Raw genomic sequence first — 25534 nt, 5'->3', positions numbered from 1 at the left:
TCACACGTTAGGTCTGAAATAGCCACAAATTTTATAAAAATTTTAGCAGAGTATCGTCTATATTTTGGGCAAAACAGTTCTTCAAAAATCGGTAGAAAACACTTCCAATATATTTGTTTCAATCCCAAACTCCAATATGGCTCAAAACAAATTAATTTTCTCAAACATAAGTCAAACCCAATTCTACATCACTTTCAGTAGTTTCAAAAATAGAAAGCAAAATGATTAAGTATTTCAAAGCTGAAATCAGAAAATTATAGTACAACATTTTTATAGGCCAAAATAATTTACAACTTTATTTTACAACTGCTCAAGACCAAGTACAATATATACATATAGTTCACATACATTACAATAATATTTACGAGGAAGTGGTATACTCAATATACCCGACAAAATCCTAAAGTGTAGCACAAGCAGCCTACTTTGTTGCTCTGTCTATCTGTCTACCTGCGACAACAATGAAAAAGCTATTACTGAGTAAAATTTACTCAGTGGTACACAATAACAATTTAAAATGCGGTATATAAAACTTTTATTGACAATTTACAATTCAAATAATTCACAATTTTCAAAGCTCATATAACACAAATTTGATTAAACAATTGAATAACACAGTGTTGCCAATCAATAACACAACTTAGGTCATGATATAAACTTTTCCGAACATGCCGTGTTGTACACCACGACAAGACAAACTCACCCTACTAATTGAAATCAATGAGAGAGGTGGCTAGCTAGCTATTGAGAACTCATCTATACTCACATCAGACTGGCAAGTTAAAGAGGGAGGAAAATAGTGTACCTATCAGAGCACTTGCAGGCGTTACGTATCGCCGTCCCTGCAAGCTTCTGGGCAGAGAGTCACGCTTCGCCACAGTTCACGCGTGAGAGTTCCCAAGAATCGTAGGCATTATGTATCGCCATCCCTACTTTGCTCTGATACCACTAAACACATTTTTTCTCAAAATTTCCATTTACAAAGTAGGCAACACAATAATTCTCAAATAAAATTCCCAAAGCCAAAACAATAAAAAATTATTCATAACTCATTTCTCCAAATAAAGTTTCAATTTACAAAGTAGGCAACATAATAATTCTCAAATAAAATTTCCAAAGCCAAAATAATAAAAAATTATTCATAACTTATTTCTCCAAATAAAGTTTCTAGTAAAAGCAGTGAATATAAAAAGTATTGTGCACAGACCTGGTTTGAGTCGGCTCTAGGCCTTGACTCAATGTTCCTTATCCTTTTGAATATCCTTTTCAACTGAAACATACAATTTAAAGAGTTTCAGTACTTAGTTATATTGTTTCTAACAATAAAATCCAATATCTAAATTTTCTTAGTACTATTCCCTTCAATTCATTTCATTGGTCAACCTATAATGTTGACCTTTGATGCACTCTAAGTTAGTCAATTTTAATGTTCCCAATTTGTCATATTTTATAGTCTCTAAGTGTTGGTATATGTTACCAATTTCATTTTAAAACTTATTTCATTTTATTGCCATTTTCAGATTTCATGGCCAATGTTTACTGTCTATTGGACCAAGCTACAGTGTAAATTTAATATATTTCTCTTCATTAAATTGTTTCTCATTGTGTCTTCTTTAATTTCCTTTTTGAGTCACTCCATTTGGAGTTGTATAGCTCAAGTTATGCTTAATTAACCATAACTAGATCAAATCTAAGTTTTAGTTTCCTTTTTAGGCATTTTCTATTCTGAATTTACTAATTTATTTAGACTGTTTGTAATCACATTAAGGTCTAGCATTCTTCATAAGTATTGTTGTCCTATGTCTTAGGGACAACCAAAAATTATGCTTACCATTTTTTCAAGTCTTATAGAATTCTTTATAGACAAATTGTTAACTTGGACTCAAAGGTCCTATATTGGCATGGTCCTTAATTAGGTCAATGGCTTTGACCTTAAATTCTGACCTTATACATTTATAATTTGAGGAAGTTGTCTAAAACAATGTTTTAGGTCTCTTCCTTAGCTTTCTAGATTGGTATGGCTCATTTAAATTGGACACTTCTGGTGGGAGATATGTTTATTTGAATTTTCTAGATTTTATGGTCAAATGTGCTAATTCCAGATTTAATGTGCCAAATAAATCTAGTTAATTGACCTAGTTTCCATGATTTTTGGGTTTGGTTCAAACTACCAATATTTGTATATCTATGTCTTATTGAAATTTTGGGACTGATTTCATGTCATTTGGAGTTCTATGGACCAAGTTATGGTCATTTTACTATTTCTGGTCAAGTTGCACTTATATTGCAAGGTTTAGGTCATTTTTAGGTCAAAGTCAATTCGGCCAATTTTTGTAACCCAACCTGTGCAAGCATTTTGAATTGGTTCTGGTCATTTATGAGTTTTGGTGTCTTCATAAGAGTTGTAGCTCTATGTCTAGGCTTTCCATGATATAAATTTCAAGCAATTTGGACCTGTTTTGAGTGAGTTAGGGCCAAAATACTGACTACTGTTCAAATGGTCAATTTTCAGGTTTGCAAAGTCACCAATCCGGATTTGGTCAATCTTCATGCCACTTTCTGGGCAGAATTTAGGTAGGCTTCCAACATGAAAGTTTGCATATTTTGTGCCTAGTTTCACCTTCAATTGGCCTCATACCAATTGGAGTCACACAATTCCATTTATAGCCTAAAACACATACTGCCCTTAACACATTTTTGAAGCATCAACCAATCACACATTCAACTAACCATACTTCACTTCCCTAACCTAATTCGACATTTGTATCATACTACAACCATTCATCACTTTACATTATAGTCACTTTAGGCAGAATATAACCAATTTATATTGCACCAATTTGTCACACCCTACCCCTCCATAAGGCATAACATGATCTCATAGTATACCTAATGAATTACCAACTTCATCAACTGATAATCCATTAAATACACTACAATGGATTTTAAACCTTTTCTTACTTCTTTTTACAGTGGTAAGCACTATTTACAGGTGTTAAAAAAAATTTTTTAACTGAAGTGAAACCAAATAACACATTTGAAGTATTAATAATTTCTGTAAAAGTTTTGACAGAGTGCCATCTGTATTTTGAATAAAACAGTTCTTCAAAAACCTGTAAAAAGCACTTCCAATATTTTTCTCAATCCCAAACTCCAATGAATTTGTTCAACAGAATAAATTTCTCAACATTATCAATTCAGTTCAATAATCAATTTTCCGGTGTTTCCAAAAGCTGAGATAAGATAAATATACCACAATATTTTTACAAGCTAAAATAATTTACAATTTTAGTTTACAACTACTCAAGACCAAGTACAATATATACATACAGTGCAAATACATTACAACAAAAACTACAAAATATGATTTACTCAATATACCCGGTGAAATTTCAAAATGTAGCACAAGTAGCCTACTCTGCTGCTCTGTCCGTTTGTCTACCTATGACAGCAATGAAAAAGCTATCGCGGAGTAAAATTTACTAAGTGGTGTACAATAACAATTTAAAATGCGGTATGTAAAACTTTTATTGACAATTTACAATCCAAACAATTTATAATTTTTCAAAGCTCATATAACACCAATTTGATCAAAAAATTGAATAACACGATGTTGCCAATCAATAACACAACTTAGGTCATGACACAAACTTTTCCGAACATGCCGTGTGTACATCACGACAAGGCACACTCACCCCAATAATCGAAATCAATGAGGGAGGAAGCTAGCTAGATAATGAGTACTCATCCACACTCACCTCAGACTGATAAGTCAAAGAGGGAGGAATATAATCACACTCACCCCATAAATGGAGGAGGAACATAGTAACATTGTCATGCCAAGTGTGACTCAAAACAATTCCAAATCACAATATTTCATACAAACCACAAATCACATTTTATCTCAAAATTTTCATTTGCAAAGTAGGCAACATAATAATTTCCAAATACAATTCCCAAAGTTAAAACAATAAAAAATTATTCATAAATCAATTCTCCAAATAAATTTTCTGGTAAAAGCAGTGAATATAAAAAGTATTGTGCACAGACCTCTGATAAATGCCTCTTGGCCCTGACTCAGTGTTCCTTATGCTTCTCAATATCCTTTTCAACTGAAACACACAATTTAAAGTGTTTCAGTACTCAATGAATTTGTTTCTAACAATAAAATCTAATATTTAATTTTTCTTGGTACTATTCCCTTCAATTCATTAGTCAACCTATAATGTTGACCCTTGATGCACTCTAAGTGAGTCAATTCTAATGTTACCAATATGTCACATTTTATAGCCTGTAACACCCCTCACCCGTCTACAGTATAGCCGAGCAAGGCATGCTACACGGCGTGCTGGAACACCTAGCCTGTGATTATTTCATTTCTTGAACTCAATTTGATTTTAAGAAGTCTTTTATGTAATATTCATCTCATGATGATACTATTTTCATACTTTGATAAAATCAGTATTTCAAGATTGGTAATAAAAATTTGGCAAGGTGCCATCTATATTTAGGACAAACTGTCCTTCCAAACCTGTTGAAAACAGTTTAATATGATGATATCAAAATCTCAAATAATTCACAGTCTCTATTTCTCAGTAAAGTCAATAGACTTTTACAGTTATTAAACAGTTCCATAATACAGTCCATAATAATTTAAATATATATAGAAAATCTCCATGTCATTTAATATGTACAAAATATTACAAACTTTAGAGCTTTCATAACATTACAAAATACAAGGCTGAATTTCAAATATAGAACAAAAGTACAAAATACAAGATATCCTAAGTCCTACCATGTATGTAATGCAGTGCAGATGACTCTGGACTCTTGTGCAGATCTAATGTCTCACCCGGTCGTAGGCCTGCTGGGCTCCCCAGCTGTGTCTCCAATACCTACGCGTTACAAAAGCAACGCGCTAAGCAATTTTGTTTAGTGGTGCCAAATATAAAGAAATATACACAAAATTAAAGTAAATAAAGTATTTACAAATTTTTGGTGGTACTGTATGTCAGTAAACTGGATTTAGCTATTTGAATTTAATAGTACTTGAATTACTGCTCGTGTAGCCTATATACTGACCAGACTGGATAAATGGATATACTGGCACTGGGTACCTAGTATCTCGGGCCGTCATACCATTGGTTACAAAGTGTCTCCCGGTGTGCAAGTAGTGTGGCTAAGAAGCCATATAGTCAATCTGGCGATAAGCCAAAAATAAATACACAATATGTATAGCCGTAGGCTATTAAAGTCACAGTGTGGCATAATAAGCCGTAAAAACACATTATGGCATAAAGCCATTTACAGAATATCTGTCAGAATCCTATTGGCATGCCAACCTATCCATACTAGTTAACTAGGCAAACTAGGGCACATTATTAATTAATTGTTTAATTCTTCAATTTTTGGAGTTTACTAACTATTATATAATTCACAAGTCAATGCATATGTTGACCTGTTTAGGTAATATGGATAAGTTGTTTCTAGCATCAATATGTCACAATTTATATCTCAATATGCTGCCAATATAGTGCAATTTACCATTTTTACAGGTTGGCATTCATTGCCAAAATGCTTCAAGCATCATTGTATGCAAAATGTCAAATTCTCAATTTTTGTGTGCTAGATTGGTCTAGATTAAAGTCCTATTTCCCTTGGTTTTTAGCTTCTGGTCAAAGAAGCAAAATTGTAGCTCTATGTCTTATTGCACGCGAGGCAAAATTTCAGGTCATTCTGAGTTGTATAGACCAAGATATGGTCAATTTACTAAAGCTGGACAGATTGCACCTTTAGTGCAAAATTTGGTCAATTTTAGGTCAGTTTTGGTTTGGCAGTTTTTGTACCCGAACTTGTGCAAGCCATTTGACTTGGTTCTGGCTATTTCTGGGCTTTGGTGTCTTCATAAGAATTGTAGATCTATGTCTAAACTAACAATGGTAAAAATTTCAGGTCAATTGGACCTGTTTTGAGTGAGTTATGGTCATCCCAAGGACTACTGTTCATATGGTCAAAAATCTGGGTTGCAAGGTTGCTAATCCGGATTTGGTCATTTTTAAGGTCAGTTCTAGGCAGAATTTTGGCAACATTTCTACATGAAAGTTGGCCTATTTGGTGTCTAGTTTCACTCCCTATTGGCTTCATACCAATTGGGTTCATAGTTTGGCACTTATGGCCTAATTTATGTACTGCCTTCACACACAACCTGCACAAAGCACATACACTTCCAATTTGATATTCCTTCTCCTCCTCATTTCTTCAATTTCAATCAATAACACTTCCATATATATATTGTACACAATTCCAGCAACAATTTTGGGCAGAATATTCAAGTGCTCAATGCACACAATTCACCATTAAGTTCAACATTCACTTCCACCAAAATTTAACATATCTCAATGTCAATATTACACATACACTTCAACATAATCATACTTCAATATCACTTACTCTTGCTGCCCACAATTTATCATTAGCATATATCATTAATAACTACATGTTCACACACAAATTCATGTAATTAGGGGCTGCCAAACTTGGCAGTTTGCTCAAGGCATCAAAGTTCCATTTCACACCCTTAATTCAAACACTACATGCATATACTTAGATACAAACTTACTACAACTTTCATTTAAATTAATCAACCTTCATTTCCATTCATTAGAAGTAAAAATAACTCAAGCTCAACAAAGGTTCATGGCTGCCAAAAATGGACAAGTCCATTTCTCACTATTTCTTTCATTTCTCTTCACCAAACTACTCATTTCAACCTAAACACAACTTTTACTAAAGCTAGGAAGAAGATTTGGACACTTACCACTTGAAAGTTTCCTTCAAACTTCACCAAATCTTGTTTTTCTTGTTGCCAATATCTTCCCCAAGGTGAGTAGGCAAGCTTTAATGAAGGAACTAAGTAGAAAGGAGGGCTTAATCAATGGTGCATGGTGATGGAGGGAGTTTGGCCATGGTGGACTTCCATGGAAGTTCAATTCGTCCAAAACTTTAAAAGTTGAAGATGAAGATGATAATGCATGCAATCTGCTATCCTAAAGCATATTTTGGTGTGCCAATATTCAAGTTAGTGGAGCACTAAGCTCATTTTAATATTTAATTAGTTAAAATTTGCTTATTTGCTCATTTAGCACCATTCTTTTACTATTTACATATTGTATCCCATTTTAATTTTTTTCATTACACTTTCTAAGTGCAATATCATTTATTTTTAATGGACATTGAGGTCAAAAGGCAACACTAGGTGTCAAATGACCAAAATACCCCACTTCAGGTTATATTCCCGATTTTTCGGTAACACTGATTTTTATCTGTTTCTCGATTTTTCCTTTTTCCTTGTACTAATTTACTAATTTTTCTTTGATATTTATAGTGTCAATTACATTTCAATAAACCTTTATTTATGTCTCAAAATTAGATTCAGAGGGTTCCCCGCGGTCCTGGGGTCAGCAACGGCCTTCCTAGTGCGGTCGCCCATCGCTGCGGTGCCGGCTCGTTTAACTTAGCTTCATTTTCTCTCTTTCATTTTTGTTTGATTTTTCTTGTATTTTCTTTTTGTTTATTTCATCATTATATGTCTGTTCACCATCACCGAAGTATAGTTCCAGACATCCTGACTTGCCTGGACTGTCATTTGACCACAGGAGAAACAGAACGTATAGAACACGTGCAATGGGGATGTTACAACTCTTCCCCTCTAAATAAAAATTTCATCCTCGAAATTTACCTGATGTGGAGAGCTGAGGGAACTGTTGCCTTATTGTCTCCTCGCTCTCCCATGTTGCCTCTTCCGTGTTGTGGTGTCTCCATAGGATTTTCACTAGTGGAATTGTCTTGTTTCTGAGCTCTTTTATCTCTCGTGCCAAGATTTTAATTGGTTCTTCTTCATATGTCAGGTCAGGTTGTACCACAATTTCTTCTGCTGAGATGACATGTGAAGGATCTGATCTGTATCTTCTGAGCATCGAGACATGGAACACATTATGTATCTTGTCCAGCTCAGGTGGTAAGGCAATCTGTTGGCTACTAGTCCCACACGTTCCATAACTTCATATGGGCCAATGAACCTAGGGCTTAATTTTCCCTTTTTCCCGAATCTCAACACTTTCTTCCACGGTGATACTATGAGAAATACCTTCTCGCCAACTTCATACTCAATGTCTTTTCTCCTCAAGTCAGCATAAGATTTCTGTCGGTCTGAGGCAACTTTCAAATTGGCCTTTATCAATTTCACCTTTTCCTCTGTCTGTTTTATCAGGTCTGGCCCCACTAGCTTATCTTCACCTAATTCAGTCCAACATATAGGTGTTCTGCATTTTCTCCCATACAGTGCTTCATAGGGTGCCATTTGTATGCTAGTTTGATAGCTATTATTGTATGCAAATTCTGCCAGTGGAAGGTATCTGTCCCAACTTCCCTCAAACTCAATAACACAACTTCTCAGCATATCCTCGAGGACCTATCACATATATTCGGTTATTATTATCATTATCAGTTCAATTATTGTTTACAATAACTCAATGAGTTTCAAAATTTACCTGGATTATTCTTTCCGACTGTCCATCCGTCTGAGGATGAAAAGCCGTACTAAAATGGAGTTGTGTGCCCAAGGATTCTTATAATTTCTTCCAAAATCTAGATGTAAACCTCGGGTCTCTATCCGATATAATAGAAAGTGGAATTCCATGTAGTCTAACTATCTCACTGATGTATAATTCTGCTAGCTTTTCCAGTGAGTAGTCAGTTCTGACTGGCAGAAAATGTGCTGATTTGGTTAGCCTATCCACAATCACCCATACTGCATCATGCTTCTTCTGAGTGAGAGGTAGACCACTGACAAAGTCCATAGTGACTCGGTCCCATTTCCATTCAGGTATGTTTATGGGTCAGAATAAACCTGATGGAACTTGATGTTCTGCTTTGACTTGCTGACATGTTAAGCATCTAGTTACATAGTCAACTATGTCCTTCTTCATACCTGGCCACCAGTATCGGAGTTTCAGGTCATGGTACATTTTTATGCTTCCTAGGTGCATAGCATACACACTGTTATGTGCTTCTTTCAGAATACTGGTTTTCAATTCTTTATCATTTGGAACACACACTCTTTCTTTATAGTACAGGCACCCATTTTCTTTTACTTCATATTCAGTTTCCTTCCCCTCAGTGATTTTGCCCATAATAGCCATTAATTTCCCATCTTTCTTCTGCCCATCCTCAGATTCATAAATGATTCGACTTCACTTGCAACTCAGCCAAAATAACTCCATCATAAGTTAAGGATAGTTGGGCATTCAGAGATCTTAATGCTACAATAGATTTTCTGCTTAAAGCATCAGCGACTACATTTGCCTTCCTAGGGTGATAGTCAATTACACAATCATAATCTTTCAGGAATTCAATCCATCGCCTCTGTCTCAAATTAAGTTCCTTCTGGGTTGGCAGATACTTCAGACTCTTATGGTCTGTGTATATGTAGCATTTTTCTCCATACAAGTAATGCCTCCATATCTTCAATGCGAAGATAATTGCTGCTAACTCTAAATCATGAGTAGGGTAATTCTTTTCATGTGGCCTTAACTGCCTGGAAGCATATACGACCACTTTCCCTTCTTGCATGAGTACACACCCTAACCCATTGTGTGAGGCATCACTGTAGACTACAAAGTCTTTTCCAGACATTGGCTGTGTTAACACTGGTGCCTCTGTCAACATAGCCTTCAGCCTCTCAAAACTGGCTTGACACTTGTCATTCCAGTCAAATTTCATATTCTTGTGTAGTAATTTGGTCATTGGAGCAGCTATTAAGGAAAATCCCTTTACAAATCTTCTATAATATCCAGCTAACCCTAAGAAACTTCTGGTCTCAGTTGTATTTCTGGGAGGCTTCCATTCCATCACTGCTTCAATCTTCTTGGGATCCACTCTAATCCCTTCAGCTGATACTACATGTCCAAGGAATGCAATCTCATTCAATCAGAACTCACACTTGGACAATTTAGCATATAATTTCTTCTCTTTTAGAGTCAGCAGAACAATTCTCAAATGCTCATCATGTTCTGCTTTATCCTTGGAATACACTAGGATGTCATCAATGAAGACCACTACGAACCGATCTAAGTATGGATGGAAGATACGGTTCATAAGGCCCATGAATGCTGTTGGAGCGTTTGTTAACCCAAATGGCATCACTAGGAATTCATAATGCTCATACCAGGTTCTAAATGTAGTCTTAGGCACATCTGCATCCTTAACCCTTAGCTGATGATACCCTGATCTGAGATCAATCTTAGAAAACACACCGGCTCCCTTCAACTGATCAAACAGATCATCAATTCTAGGCAATGGATACTTGTTCTTCACTATTACTCTGTTTAACTACCGGTAGTCAACACATAACCTCAGTGTCCCATCTTTCTTCTTTACAAATTGTACCAGAGCTCCCCACAGTGACATACTAGGGCGTATGAACCCCTTGTCTAGTAATTCTTGCAGCTGGATTTTTAACTCTTTCAATTCAGCAGGTGCCATCCTATACGGAGCAATTGAAATTGGAGCTATACCCGGCATAGTCTCAATAGCAAATTCAACTTCTCTTTCTGGTTGTAAACTAGGCAATTCCTCAGGAAATACCTCAGAGAAATCCCTTACTGTGGGTATGTTAGACAAGTTAAGTTTACCCTGCTTAGTGTCAACCACATGTGCCAGATAGGCTTCACACCCTTTTCTCAACCATCTCCTTGCAACTGTAACTGAGATGACATTGGACAAGAAATCTGTCCTTTCACCCACTACTATTATTTCTTCGTTCTCAGCAGTTTTCAGAGAGATTCTCTTCAATTTACAATCTACTATTGCCTGATGATGGGATAACCAGTCCATTCCCAAAATCACATCAAACTCATGGAAAGGCAATTCGATTAATTCTGCTGAGAACTCTTTCCCTTGAATCTTCAATGGACAGCCCTTATACACCTTGTTTACTACCACACTGTGGCCTAGCGGATTTGTGACCAGGATGTCTTAGTCACTTTCCTCCACTGGTATTCCCTTTTCTACGGGCAGCTTGATACAAATATATGAATGAGTAGATCCAGGATCCACTAATGCATGCACAGAAGTATTATAAAGGAGGAACATACCCTTGATGACATCTGGAGCATCTTGTTCCTCCTGTGCCCTTATAGCATAGGCTTTGGCTGGTTTTCTCCCTTCTGCTCTCTCCACAGACTCTGACACAGGTTTCTGTGAAGTACCGGCTGTCTCAGCCTTACCCGGCCTTCTACCCCTTGAGCCGAGGGGCAGCCTATCGCTTGATACCGAGTGGATGTAACAGCCTGCATGGACAATCTCGGACTAAGTGGTGCAGAGATCCACACCGTAAACAAGCACCTATCATCCTCCAACATTCACCCTTATGCCATTTTTGGCAATGTGGGCAAGCAACAGATATCGTTGGGCTGGTCCCCTGCACTGGCCCCCGGAGAGCTAGCCATTGAAGGGGTGGACTGCCTCTATTTGGTGCAACCGAGATTTGGGCCTCGTGGATCGACTGACTTGGTGCTCTACTAAAACTCGAGTAGGCGAACCTCAATTTCTTACTAGGGCGTAAGATGTACCGTCTAACTCGACCTCTTTTCTCATCTGTCCCTTCTGTTCTGCTCATTCATTCTAAATTTTTCAACCTTCAATGCAGCTTTCACTAAGTTGGCAAACTCTGTAATCCCCAAGGCTGTAATCATTACTTTAATGTTATCATTGCTCTTGCATCTCTCTGCCTCATTAGGGACTATTTCCCGCCCATAGCGGCTCAGTCTGACAAATTCTCTTTCATATTCAGCCACTGTCAGCTCTCTGGCGTAGGGTAATAAACTCCCTTCTCTTCTCTTCCAAGTATACACTGCCCACATACTTCTTTCTGAACTCAGTGAGAAAGAAATCCCAAGTTATATGTTCTGGTGGCACCTCACTAGTTACTATATCCCACCACTGGTATGCATCATCCTGCAGTAGTGATACAGCAGCTTCCAAATTCTGCTATGGAGTACAATGAAGTTGTTTCAAGACTTTTCCAGTTCTGTCCCAACCGGTTTTCACCGTGATGTAATCATCTTCTCTTTTGCCCAGAAAGTCCACTGCTCCAAACTTCCTGAGTCTCTCCATATAAGATTTTTGATGTGGAGGTGGTGGTGGTGGCATAACTCCTGCCATCTGTCTAAAGAACTCAGCCATTTGCTGAAATGTGGCTGGTGTATTTGGTACTGGTGGAGCAGGTTCTCTCTGCTCTCGGTTCACCATAGATGGAGCATGACTTTCCACTTCCTCATCGACCGCTCTCTGCGATGTGGAGTCCATATTCTGATCAAAATAACAAGACAAATCAAAATATCTGCATTAGAGTCATCTTAACACTTACAATGCAATGCATGATGTGCAATCTATCTAGGTCCAGAAATGTCTAAACCGTGCTCTGATACCATTAAATGTAACACCCCTCACCCGTCTACAGTATAGCCGAGTAAGGCGTGCTACACGGCGTGCCGGAACACCTAGTCTGTGATTATTTCATTTCTTGAACTCAATTTGACTTTAAGAAGTCTTTTATGTAATATTCATATCATGCTGATACTATTGTCATACTTTGATAAAATCAGTGTTTCAAGATTGGTAATAAAAATTTGGCAAGGTGCCTTCATATTTAGGACAAATTGTCCTTCCAAACCTGTTGAAAACAATTTAATATGATGATATCAAAATCTCAAATATTTCACAGTCTCTATTTGTCAATAAAGTCAATAGACTTTTACAGTCATTAAACAGTTCTATAATACAGTCCATAATAATTAAAATATATATAGAAAATCTCCATGTCATTTAATATGTACAAAATATTACAAACTTTATAGCTTTCATAACATTACAAAATATAGGGCTGAATTTCAAATATAGAATAAAAGTACAAAATACAAGATATCCTAAGTCCTACCATGTATGCAATGCAGTGTAGATGACTTTGGACTCCTGTGCAGATCTAATGTCTCACCCGGTCGTAGGCCTGCTAGGCTCCCCAACTGTGTCTCTAATACCTACGCGTTACAAAAGCAACGCGCTAAGCAATTTTGCTTAGTGGTGCCAAATATAAAGAAATATACACTAAAATAAAGTAAATAAAGTATTTACAAATTTTTGGTGGTACTGTATGTCAGTAGATTGGATTTAGCTATTTGAATTTAATAGTACTTGAATTACTGCCCGTGTAGCCTATATACTGACCAGACTAGATAAATGGATATACTGGCACTAGGTAACTAGTATCTCGAGCCGTCATACCATCGGTCACAAAGTGTCTCCCAGTGTGCAAGTAGTGTCGCTAATAAGCCATATAGTCAATCTGGCGATAAGCCAAAAATAAATGCACAATATGTATAGCCGTAAGCTATTAAAGTCACAATGCGGCATAATAAGCCATAAAAACACAGTATGGCATGAAGCTATTTACAGAACAGCTGTCAGAATCCTATTGGCATGCCAACCTATCCATACTAGTCAACTAGGCAAACTAGGGCACATTATTAATTAATTGTTTAATTCTTCAATTTTTTGAGTTTACTAACTATTATATAATTCACAAGTCAATGCATATGTTGACCTTTTTAGGTAATATGGATAAGTTGTTTCTAGCATCAATATGTCACAATTTATATCTCAATATGCTGCCAATATAGTGCAATTTACCATTTTTACAGGTTGGCATTCATTGCCAAAATGCTTCAAGCATCATTGTATGCAAAATGTCAAATTCTCAATTTTTGTGTGCTAGATTGGTCTAGATTAAAGTCCTATTTCCCTTGGTTTTTAGCTTCTGGTCAAAGAAGCAAAATTGTAGCTCTATGTCTTATTGCACGCGAGGCAAAATTTCAGGTCATTCTGAGTTGTATAGACCAAGATATGGTCAATTTACTAAAGCTGGACAGATTGCACCTTTAGTGCAAAATTTGGTCAATTTTAGGTCAGTTTTGGTTCGGCAGTTTTTGTACCCGAACTTGTGCAAGCCATTTGACTTGGTTCTGGCTATTTCTGGGCTTTGGTGTCTTCATAAGAATTGTAGATCTATGTCTAATCTAACAATGGTAAAAATTTCAGGTCAATTGGACCTGTTTTGAGTGAGTTATGGTCATCCCAAGGACTACTGTTCATATGGTCAAAAATCTGGGTTGCAAGGTTGCTAATCCGGATTTGGTCATTTTTAAGGTTAGTTTCTAGGCAGAATTTTGGCAACATTTCTACATGAAAGTTGTCCTATTTGGTGTCTAGTTTCACTTCCTATTGGCTTCATACCAATTGGGTTCATAGTTTGGCATTTATGGCCTAATTTATGTACTGCCTTCACACACAACCTGCACAAAGCACATACACTTCCAATTTGATATTCCTTCTCCTCCTCATTTCTTCAATTTCAATCAATAACACTTCCATATATATATTGTACACAATTCCAGCAACAATTTTGGGCAGAATATTCAAGTGCTCAATGCGCACAATTCACCATTAAGTTCAACATTCACTTCCACCAAAATTTAACATATCTCAATGTCAATATTACACATACACTTCAACATAATCATACTTCAATATCACTTTCTCTTGCTGCCCACAATTTATCATTAGCATATATCATTAATAACTACATGTTCACACACAAATTCATGCTATTAGGGGCTGCCAAACTTGGCAGTTTGCTCAAGGCATCAAAGTTCCATTTCACACCCTTAATTCAAACACTACATGCATATACTTAGATACAAACTTACTACAACTTTCATTTAAATTAATCAACCTTCATTTCCATTCATTAGAAGTAAAAATAACTCAAGCTCAACAAAGGTTCATGGCTGCCAAAAATGGGCAAGTCCATTTCTCACTATTTCTTTCATTTCTCTTCACCAAACTACTCATTTCAACCTAAACACAACTTTTACTAAAGCTAGGAAGAAGATTTGGACACTTACCACTTGAAAGTTTCCTTCAAACTTCACCAAATCTTGTTTTTCTTGTTACCAATATCTTCCCCAAGGTGAGTAGGCAAGCTTTAATGAAGGAACTAAGTAGAAAGGAGGGCTTGATCAATGGTGCATGGTGATGGAGGGAGTTTGGCCATGGTGGACTTCCATGGAAGTTCAATTCGTCCAAAACTTTAAAGGTTGAAGATGAAGATGATAATGAGTGCAATCTGCTGTCCTAAAGCATATTTTAGTGTCCCAATATTCAAGTTAGTGGAGCACTAAGCTCATTTTAATATTTAATTAGTTAAAGTTTCCTTATTTTCTCATTTAGCACCATTCTTTTACTATTTACATATTGTATCCCATTTTAATTTTTTTCATAACATTTTCTAAGTGCAATATCATTTATTTTTAATGGACATTGAGGTCAAAAGGCAACACTAGGTGTCAAATGACCAAAATACCCCACTTCAGGTTATATTCCCGATTTTTCGATAACATCGATTTTTGTCTGTTTCTCGATTTTCCTTTGTACTAATTTACTAATTTTTCTTTGATATTTCTAGTGTCAATTACATTTCAATAAACCTTTATTTATGTCTCAAAATTAGATTCAGAGGGTTCCCATGGTCTGTCCTGGCCTCAACGGCCTTCCAAAGTCTGAGTCACCATCGCTGTGGTGCCGGCTCGTTTAACTTAGCTTCATTTTCTCTCTTTCATTTTTGTTTGATTTTTCTTGTATTTTCTTTTTATTTATTTCATCATTATATGTCTGTTCACCATCACCGAAGTATAGTTCCAGACATCCTGACTTGCCTGGACTGTTATTTGACCACAGGAGCAACAGAACGTACAGAACACGTGCAATGGGGATGTTACATAGCCCTTTAGTGTTGGTATATGTTACCAATTTCATTTCCAAGTGTATTGCATTTTATTACAATTTACCTGATTTCGGTGTACTATTTTGACCTAGCCAGACGACCTAGTTCCCTTTGTTTTCGAGTTTTGGTCCAAACTAAAAACTTATAGGTCTTTGTCTTATTGCATGCGAGGCAAAATTTCAGGTCATTCTAAGTTGTGCAGACCAAGATATGGTCAATTTATCAATGCTGGACAGAATGCACTAAAATGGTAGGCTTAGATCATTTTTAGGTCACTTTTGGTTCAGCTAGTTTTGGTACCTGAACTTGTGCAAGCTATTTGGCTTGGTTCTGGCCATTTCTGGGCTTTGGTGTCTTCATAAGAATTGTAGATTTATGTCTAAACTATTCATGGTAAAAAGTTTAGGTCATTTGGACCTGTTTTGAGTGAGTTATGGCCAAAACACTAACTGCTGCCCAAATGATCACTTTTCAGGCTTTCAAGTCACCAATCCGGATTTGGTCATTTTTAAGGTCAGTTTCTAGGCAGAATTTTGGCAATATTTCTACATGAAAGTTGGCCTATTTGGTGTCTATTTTCACTCCCCATTGGCCTCATACCAATTGGGTCCACAATTTTGCACTTATAACCTAATTTAGGTATTGCCATCAATACACAACCTGCACAAGACACTTACACTTCCAATTTGACATTCCTTCTCCTCCTCATTACTTCAGTATTCATGCATAGCACTTCTACAAATATTAAACACAATTCCAGCAAGTATATTGGGCAGAACACTCAAGTGTTCAATGCACACAATACATCATTCAAGTCCAACATTCACTTCCACCAAAATTCAACATATCTCAATATCAATATCACACATACACTTCCATATACTCATACCTCAATATCAATTACACATGCTGCTCACAATTTAACACTATCATATCTCATTAATAAACTTCATATTCACACACACAAATTCATGATATTATAGGCTGCCAAATATGGCAGTTTGCTAAAGCATCAAGGTCCCATTTTAAACCCTTAATTCAAGCACTAACATGCACATCCTTGAATACTAACTTACTATATCTTCCATTGGAGTTAATCAACCTATTTTCCCATCATTTACATGTAAACAACAAGTTAAACAATTTAACTTTCATGGCTACCAAATTTATGGTGAACCAAAACTCAAGCATTTCCTCAAAATTTCTTAACCATTTGACTTGTTTAACCTTAGCACAACTTTTACTTAAGAAAATTTAAGAAACTAACACTAACCTTTTATGCAGCTTGATCAAACCTCAACTATTCTTCTTCAAAATACCATCAATCTCTTCCTTGTAGTGTGGGGAGCAAAGTTAATGAAGGAAGCAAGTGAAAAAAATGGCTTGAAGAGGGTTGCATGGAGGTGCTTTCACTTTGGCCATGGGAGCTTTCATGGGAGAGCTTTGGCTGGTGCAAATTCTGGAGGTTGAAGATGACTTATGCTGTCCCATTTGTGATATTTTAATGTCCACTAACTTCACTTAGTGGAGCACTAAGTGTGGTTAAGATTAATTAATCTAAAGTTTCACAATTCCCACTTTTTACCTCATTTCTTTTACTATTTAAATTATATACCACCATTTTAATTTTTATGATATTTTCAAGGTTTAATATCATTTATTTTTAATGGAAATTAAGGTCAAAAGACAACTCGGGGTGTCAATTTACCAAAATAGCCCTATTCAGGTGATATTCCTGATTTTTCGGTTACACCGAGTTTTGTCATTTTCTCGATTTCTCGTTTTCCTTTGTACTAATTAATTAATTTTTCTTTAATATTTCTAATGACATTTATACTTCAATAAGTCTTTAATTATATCTCGAAATTAAATTCCGAGGGTTTCCTGCAGTCCTAGGGTCGGCTATTGCCTGCGTCGTAACTTCCCCGTGCAGTCACCCATCACTGCGTTGCTGGCTCGTTTAACTTAGTTTCATTTCATTGCTATTATTTTTTCTTTGTTTTTTTTGTATTTTCCTTTTTTGTATGTCATTATTTTATGTCTCCTCACTAACATTTAAATGTAGTTCTAAGCATCCTAGATGTCCGGACAAACACTGGTCACCGGAACAGTAGAACGCACTACCGAACATAGGGGTGTTACAATTCTCCCCCCCTTAAAATAAATTTCATCCGCGAAATTTTACCCAATAGTCGTCTTACAATAGTCATATGTTTATTTTCTCCTTTCTATATGATAGTATAATCTTCTTTCCTTTGAATTTGTATAAGACTTTTAACAATCTAATACAACATTTACTTTATTTATATTGCACTAATCTTTTCTTACTATCGTTCTGTCTAATATTTTGATTCATGTTCCCTTCTTGAATGACCATTATAGTCATATTAGAATTACTTATCTAATCATGGGTCCTTTGACCATTCTAGTCAACAATCTTACTCACATTCGTAACATTTTTGTTATATCTGAACTAACTGTTTAAATTTTTTACTTCCACAACTCTTTTTTATCTATTAATATTCTGTAGCTTACTTCCTTTTGTACTCAACTATAACCTTTTGATATTCTAACTTTTGAGTTTTAAATCCCTAAGTAGGATTTCAAAACTCATTTCCAATAATAAAATTTTGTCCTAACTTAACTATACCAATACAGATGCCGTTGGCAACTATTCTCATCTTAGTGTACTATTGAGTAGTACGTAGCTCTACACAATAATCTCAAGTTAGTACTGTAATCTGCAGCTTACAGTATAAATATCAAGAACATTGCATAATTACTACGATACATTCTAATAGATCAAACTTTCCTATTTTTTTATCCTTTTCGAATTCACTAATATCCGAAACTTATTCTGATTACAATATCCACTAACAATTGCTAACTGTAACATCTTTGCCCTCATCTAGAGCAATTCTATTAATTTAACTTACTTTCAGATAACTAAAATTTTTTTTTTACACGAGGGACAGTAGGAAGGCAAACAATGCTGGCCCAAACGTAAAAGTATGTAGATCCTAGGTCAAACAATACATATACATATATCTTAGTTACTAATTGAGAAAGTACCAGCAATAATGTCAAAAGTCTCAGCCTCTTCTCTCTGTCTCATTGCATAGACTCTGATCGGAGCACTGCCTTGCTCTGACTGATTCACTGGGCCTTGGTTTCTTGATGGACTACTTCTACCCCTGCCTCTACCTCTGCTAGGTGGTTGTGAACCTCTGGTGACAGGATTCTGAACTGACCCTTTAGCAGTAATAGGAGGTGGCCCAACTTTACGGGCACTGGTGCAGTCCTTGGTAAAGTGTCCTATGCCTCCACAATTATAACAGGCTCCTATGGCCTTGTAGCATACCCCACCATGATTTTTACCACAAGTTTCACAATGGCGGGGAGGGTAGGAACTTCTAGTTGTTCGACGATTGGACCTTGGTGGTCTCTGCCCTGATGATCTACCTCTATTATATCCCTGAGCTCGGGACTCCTCAAATTCTTTTCTCTTCCCCAAATTACTGCTCAAGCTCTGACCCATAGGTTTCTCCCTCTTCTCTATTTCATGTTGCCCTTGTGGGGGTTGGGTCTGTACTTGAGCTTGAGCTAACAGAGTATCAGCCATTTGTTGAAAGAAAGTGGCCATTTGCTGGGCCATTTGTGCAGTAATTTGTACAGTAAAGCCCAGTGCAGTCAGACCTTCTACATTTTGTGGAGCTGGGGCTTCAACTTGTACTTCTGCTATCACAGACTGTTTTATTGTCTCATTTTTCTCTTCCATATCTTTTCATAGGATTTTCTATTTCCTATACAGCCAACACAAGGAGATTTCCTCCTGTTAATGCATATTTATAATGTAATGTACTGTATGTATCAAACAATGACATTGAGCAGTTGTACTATGAAGAAAGAATATTCAAATTACAGGTCAAAATAGAATTTTAAAACTTGCTCTGATACCATTAAAACATGTGACATCCTACCCCTCTATAAGGCATAACATGATCCCGTAGTATACCTAATTAATTACCAACTTCGTCTACTGATAATCCATTAAATACACTATAAGGGATTTTAAACCTTTTCTTACTTCTTTTTACAATGGTGAGCACTATTTACAGGTGTTAAAAAAATATTTTTAACTGAAGTGAAACTAGATAACACATTTGAAGTATTAATAATTTCTGTAAAAATTTTAGCTGAGTGCCATCTGTATTTTGAATAAAACAGTTCTTCAAAAACCTGTAAAAAGCACTTCCAATATTTTTCTCAATCCCAAACTCCAATAAATTTGTTCAATAGAATAAATTTCTCAACATTATCAATTCAGTTCAATAATCAATTTTTCGGCGTTTCCAAAAGCTGAGATAAGATAAATATACCACAATATTTTTACAAGCTAAAATAATTTACAATTTTAGTTTACAACTGCTCAAGACCAAGTACAATATATACATACATTGCAAATACATTACAACAAAAACTACAAAATATGGTATACTCAATATACCCGGTGAAATCTCAAAATGTACCACAAGCAGCCTACTCTGCTGCTCTGTCCATCTGTCTACTTACGACAGCAATGAAAAAGCTATCGCAGAGTAAAATTTACTCAGTGGTGCACAATAACAATTTAAAATGTGGTATGTAAAACTTTTATTGACAATTTACAATCCAAACAATTCACAATTTTTCAAAGCTCATATAACACCAATTTGATCAAACAATTGAATAACACGATGTTGCCAATCAATAACACAACTTAGATCATCACACAAACTTTTCCGAACATGCCGTGTGTACATCACGACAAGGCATACTCACCCAAATAATCAAAATCAATGAGGGAGGAAGCTAGTTAGATAATTAGTACTCATCCACACTCACCTCAGACTGACAAGTCAAAGAGGGAGGAATATAATCACGCTCACCCCATAAATGGAGGAGGAACATAGTAACATTGTCATGTCAAGTGTGAATCAAAACAATTCCAAATCACAATATTTAATACAAACCACAAATCACATTTTATCTCAAAATTTCCATTTGCAAAGTAGGCAACACAATAATTTCCAAATACAATTCCCAAAGTTAAAACAATAAAAATTTATTCATAACTCAATTTTCCAAATAAATTTTCTGGTAAAAGCAGTGAATAAAAAATGTATTGTGCACAGACCTCTAATAAATGCCTCTTAGCCCTGACTCATTGTTCCTTATGCTTCTCAATATCCTTTTCAACTAAAACACACAATTTAAAGTGTTTCAGTACTCAATGAATTTGTTTCTAATAATAAAATCCAATATTTAAATTTTTTTGGTACTATTCCCTTCAATTCATTTCATTAGTCAACCTATAATGTTGACCCTTGATGCACTCTAAGTGAGTCAATTCTAATATTACCAATATGTCACATTTTATAGCCCTTTAGTGTTGGTATATATTACCAATTTCATTTCCAAGTGTATTGCATTTTATTATAATTTACTTGATTTCGGTGTACTACTTTGACCTAGCCGGACAACCTAGTTCCCTTTGTTTTCGGGTTTCGGTCCAAACTACAAACTTGTAGGTCTATGTCTTATTGCACGTGGGGCAAAATTTTAGGTCATTCTGAGTTGTGTAGACCAAGATATGGTCAATTTATCAATGCTGGACAGAATGCACTAAAATGGTAGGCTTAGGTCATTTTTAGGTTACTTTTGGTTCGGCCAATTTTGGTACCTGAAATTGTGCAAGCTATTTGGCTTGGTTTTGGCCATTTCTGGGCTTTGGTGTCCTCATAAGAATTGTAGATATATGTCTAAACTATTCATGGTAAAAAGTTCAGGTCATTTGGACCTGTTTTCAGTGAGTTATGGCTAAAACACTAACCGCTGCCCAAATGGTCAATTTTCAGGCTTTCAAGTCACTAATCCGGATTTGGTCATTTTTAAGGTCAGTTTCTAGGCAGAATTTTGGCAACATTTCTACATGAAAGTTGGCCTATTTGGTGTCTATTTTCACTCCCCAATGGCCTCATACCAATTGGGTCCACAATTTTGCACTTATAACCTAATTTAGGTACTGCCATCAATACACAACCTGCACAAGAAACTTACACTTCCAATTTGCCATTCCTTTTCCTCCTCATTACTTCATTATTCATGCATAGCACTTCAACAAATATTAAACACAATTCTAGCAAGTATATTGGGCAGAACACTTAAGTCTTCAATGCACACAATACACCATTCAAGTTCAACATTCACTTCCACCAAAATTCAACATATCTCAATATCAATATTACTCATACACTTCCATATACTCATACCTCAATATCAATTACACATGCTGCTCACAATTTAATACTATCATATCTCATTAATAAACTTCATATTCACACACACAAATTCATGATATTATAGGCTGCCAAATATGGCAGTTTGCCAAAGCATCAAGGTCCCATTTCAAACCCTTAATTCAAGCACTAACATGCACATCCTTGAATACTAACTTACTACATCTTCCATTAGAGTTAATCAACCTATTTTCCCATCATTTACATGTAAACAACAAGTTAAACATTTTAACTTTCATGGCTGCCAAATTTATGGTGAACCAAAACTCAAGCATTTCCTCAAAATTTCTTAACCATTTGACTTGTTTCAACCTTAGCACAACTTTTACTTAAGAAAATTTCAGAAACTAACAATAACCTTTTATGGACCTTGATCAAACCTCAACTATTCTTCTTCAAAATACCATCAATCTCTTCCTTGTAGTGTGGGGGAGCAAAGTTAATGAAGGAAGCAAGTGAAAAAAATGGCTTGAAGAGGGTTGAATGGAGGTGGTTTCACTTTGGCCATGGGAGCTTTCATGGGAGAGCTTCGGCTGGTGCAAATTCTGGAGGTTGAAGATGACTTATGCTGTCCCATTTGTGATATTTTAACGTGCACTAACTTCACTTAGTGGAGCACTAAGTGTGGTTAAGATTAATTAATCAAAAGTTTCACAATTCTCACTTTTTACCTCATTTCTTTTACTATTTAAATTATGTACCACCACTTTAATTTTCATGATATTTTCAAGGTTTAATATCATTTATTTTTAATGGAAATTTAGGTCAAAAGACAACTCGAGATGTTAATTTACCAAAATGCCCCTATTCGGGTGATATTCCTGATTTTTCGGTAACACCGAGTTTTGTCATTTTCTCGATTTCTCGTTTTCCTTTGTGCTAATTAATTAATTTTTCTTTGATATTTCTAATGACATTTATACTTCAATAAGTCTTTAATTATGTCTCGAAATTAAATTCCAAGGGTTCCCTGCAGTCCTGGGATCGGCTATTGCCTGCGCCGTAACTTCCCCATGTGGTCACCCATCACTGCGGTGCTAGCTCGTTTAACTTAGTTTCATTTCATTGCTATTATTTTTCCTTTGTTTTTCTTGTATTTTCCTTCCTTGTATTTCATTATTTTATGTCTCCTCACTAACATTTAAATGTAGTTCTAGGCATCTTAGCTGTCCAGACAAACACTAATCACCGGAACGATAAAACACACCACTGAACATAGGGGTGTTACACAATTACACTTCCAATTCACAATATCCAATTCTAAACAACATATACACATAACACTACTAACCATTACATATAACTTTCATCATCAATTATACAAACTACCCCTACATCATCACCACTAGAATTCATCAATAAATTTCATGATATCATACATATTTTCATGGGTTTAAAGGCTGCCCAAAAATGGCAGTTTACTTAAGTATTAAATTTTCCTTACAAACCCCTAAATTCAAGTGCTCAATATACATACATGGGAAGTAAGTTGCTAATACATCAATTTAACCAAATCAATCCTAATACCCATCAATTACATGTAGGAAAAACTCAAGCAAACTCACCTCCCATGGCTGCCAAAAATGGACAGTCCCATAACTCAACCATTTCTTCAAATTTCTTCACCATTCAACTCATCTCAACCTTAAAACATAGTTTAATGAAGCAATGTGTAACACCCTCACTGTAGCAATTCCGCACATTCTACTGTTCTGGTGACCGGTGTCGGTCTGGACAGCTAGAACGTCTGGAAAAATATTTAGACTAGAGTGAAGAGTCATAAATAACTCAAATAAGTATAAGAAAAATTAAGGAAAAATTTTAGAAACAAAATACAACCAAGTTAAATGAGCCGGTGCCCTAGCGATGGGTAGCCTAGTGAGAAGTTCCGGTTCTCACAACTAGGAGCCCTAGACCTGGGAGAAAATTCATAAAATAATTTTTGGGACTTCAGAGAAGAGTCATTGAGGTTTCTATGGCATTAGAATGCCAAGAAAAGGCTTAGAAAAATTTTTCAATCGGTACAGATAATTTTGGCCCGTTAAGCCAAACGAAGAGCATTTTGGTCATTTCGCCTTCAGAGACGATTTTTAACCGACTTGTCCAGTTAAGTAAATAATTATTATGATCTAAAATATGAATAAATATTGTTAAAAATTGAATTGAAAATGAGTAGAAAATAAAAGAAAAGAAAAATGAAAGAAATTGGGAATTATGACATCACATGATGTCATTAACATGCCCCCACCCAATCACAACTTGACAAGCAAATTAAAAGGGATTAAAATGACATAAAAATGAGATAAAAATGAAACAATTCCACCAGCCCCTTCTTCTTATTCCCACACCAAAGAAAAAAAAGAGAGGAAAACCACCATTAAAGCTCCAAATGAGCTTGATTCCCTAGCCAACTACACCATAAAACCTCACCCTCTCTTCATAAAAAATTTCCCTTACCACTAGAGCTAAACTTGGGCAGCCATTAGAAGAGAAGGAAGTGAAGGAAAGTGAAGGGTGAAAATTCATCCAAGAGGTTAGTTCTAATTTTCTTGCTTCCATTCTTTTCTAAGCATGAATTTAAGTTGAGTTAAGTTGAACATTTGATGAAAAATGAATTAAAGATGCAAGAACTTGCCCCATGAAATTTTGGCAGCCTTAGGGTACCTAGGGTTTCAACAATTTGATTGCATAATAGTTATGTATGGCTGCCATTAAACATGATTTTGGTGTTTTAATTCATGGATTGTATGTATATAGAGAATTGATATTGATGGAGTTAGGGTTAGGGTTTGAGTATAAAATTAAGACTTTGAACATGTAATGATGAAAGTGAGTTTTAATGGTCAATTAGTGACCATTTGGTTATTGGTAAACAAGAAATGAAGTGTGTTTAGTGATGGGATTTAGGTTTAGTGTGGCTGCCCTAGGTGACCTGCAGAATTGGACATGAGTCCAACAGGTTTGGGCAGCCATAACTTGAATTGTAGAGGTTCAATTGGTGTTTGGCCAATTGGACATGAAACTAGACACATAATGGCACAACTTTGGTGAAGAAAACATGCCCATATGACCAAACCAAGTGGACCAAAAGCTTGCCCCAATCTGGGTGACCTGCAGTCTGTTTCTGCAGAATGACCAAATGAACAGTGATTGTTTATTTGGCCATAACTCAGTGTAGAATGGTCCAATTGACCTGAAATTTTATCCACAATAAGCTGAGATATAGACCAACAACTTTTATGAAGAAACCTAACCCAAATTATGAGCAGAACCTATCCAACAAGTGAGTTGAATTCAC

Source organism: Hevea brasiliensis, chromosome 16 (assembly GCF_030052815.1).
Source record: "Hevea brasiliensis isolate MT/VB/25A 57/8 chromosome 16, ASM3005281v1, whole genome shotgun sequence".
Taxonomy (NCBI): domain Eukaryota; kingdom Viridiplantae; phylum Streptophyta; class Magnoliopsida; order Malpighiales; family Euphorbiaceae; genus Hevea; species Hevea brasiliensis.
This window is presented reverse-complemented; position numbering follows the sequence as displayed.